Raw genomic sequence first — 1,940 nt, forward strand, 5'->3', positions numbered from 1 at the left:
TTTTTTTTATAAACAGATTGGGCCTAAGCCCAGAGGAAAAGGGGTGAGATTTAGCAGAAATGAGGGTGCGCAAGGGAAAAGGGTTTTTTAGCCAGATTGGACTTGAGCCCAAAGGAAGCGGGGGTGTGAGAGCTAAAGCAGGGGGTGCGAAAAGGGTTTTTTTGTTGTTGCTTTCTTTTACTTGGCCCAAAGAGAAAATCAAAATGAAGGGGGGCTGTGAATACGAAAAATGGGGGTGCAAAGGGGAAAGGTTTTTTTGAAAAGGCCCAACGTTGGCCCAAGGCTTGGTTGCCTAACTCAGAAAATAGGGTTCTCATTCCCCATCTCATTTCACACTTATATTCCAAATGCCAGAGCTAGGTTTTCTCGAGAGGGAGAGAACCATGGAGGTTTTGTGTCCTCCACCCACTCACACACACCGCCACTGTCGTCGGAATCAACTACGCCGGCCGCTGCAAGCCGAGAAACACGGTGTCGCCGGCGGCTGTTCCGACCTCTCTCTTCCTCTCTTCTTCGCCTGCGAGGCTGACGCACTCGCCGGACCTCGAACCAAGGTCGCGCCGTCGATGCAACCCGCTGCCGGAGCCGTCGTCGTTCGACCTAGGGTGTCGTCGACAACACCCGTCATCAACAGGACCCGTCCACGCATAAGAGAGGAGGACCGTGGCTTCACTGAGACGAGTTTCCACCACCATGGATGAAAACAGCCACCGTCAACGGAGATGGTCACCGCACCCCCCAACCGGAGTTCGCTTCCTCACCGGCGCCACCAGAGTCACTCTCCTCCCTCTCCATTCGAGGATTTTTCAAATGCCAAACATCACCAGCAACACCCATCGCCGGTGTCGAGGATGAGAATTTTTTGGATGCCATTTATTGATTAATTCTTCTATTATTTGATGTTCTGTTTACTGAGACTGGAAAGTGTGTGTTGTGCTTGAGTAGGGATGACGCTAATGGGTGAATGGAGGCTGAACTGGTGACGATGAAGAAGTTGGTTTTGTGGTTTTTTTTTTGTTTTTGCTGATTGGAAATGGACGGGAGCATGGGAGCATAGTTTCATTATCTGGGTTAGTTGGTCACGGGTAACGAAACCAAAGATGGATGAGGCAAGTTGTCCTGGGAATAAAATAGCACAGGACTTCCGATTTGGTCTGTGTGTTTGTCTGATACAGGTGGAAGATGACCTTGGGATGGAAGGCAACCGTAGCAGACACGCTTATGGTCTGCCAGGGGGAAAACTACTTTACTTTTCTATTTTGATATGAATGCCTCTACTGCTTCTGTTTGCTTTTTATCACATGTTTTTTTTTGGGTGCCAAAGGGGTATGGGAATCTTGATGTTGGGGGAACATATATGCCTATTTTCTATTGTCAATTGCTTGATGAATCTTGAAGGGGTTGAAACTAATGTTTTGGAGGCAGTTTTGATTAAAGAATTCAGTTTTGATTAAAGGATGATGCGACAAAGAAAACAACCGNAGCCGCACTATATACATTAATCAAATATAACTTGTTCATATCCAAGCATGTATGTATAAAAGGGGAACACACATTCACATACACGAGTGAGATCAAAGAACTTAGAGGACTTACCTTGGCAGCTTCAAGAAAGAAACTCTTCCTTTCGGTTCTAGTCTCATTGCTTTCTCCTCCAGTAGCGTTCTTCTTCTTGGTTGTCTTCTGTTTTATCTGATATTGCGTGCTTCCGNAAAGCTAGAGCTAATGGTCGAGATATGGTCGTGGGCTCTCCAATGTTCTGTGATGATGAGGTGATGGAGATGAATGATGGTTCTTTAATGTCCTCAGATGGTAAGACGATGGATAAGAANAAAATGTTTTTCAGTGTTCTCTATCAGTGCCTATTTTCTGTTGTTGTTCCTCCTCTTGTGATGGTCTGATATTGATATTAACTCTTCTGATCTCGTGCCCTTTTTTTT

The sequence above is a fragment of the Vigna radiata genome, chromosome 6, assembly GCF_000741045.1.
Source record: "Vigna radiata var. radiata cultivar VC1973A chromosome 6, Vradiata_ver6, whole genome shotgun sequence".
NCBI lineage: Eukaryota > Viridiplantae > Streptophyta > Magnoliopsida > Fabales > Fabaceae > Vigna > Vigna radiata.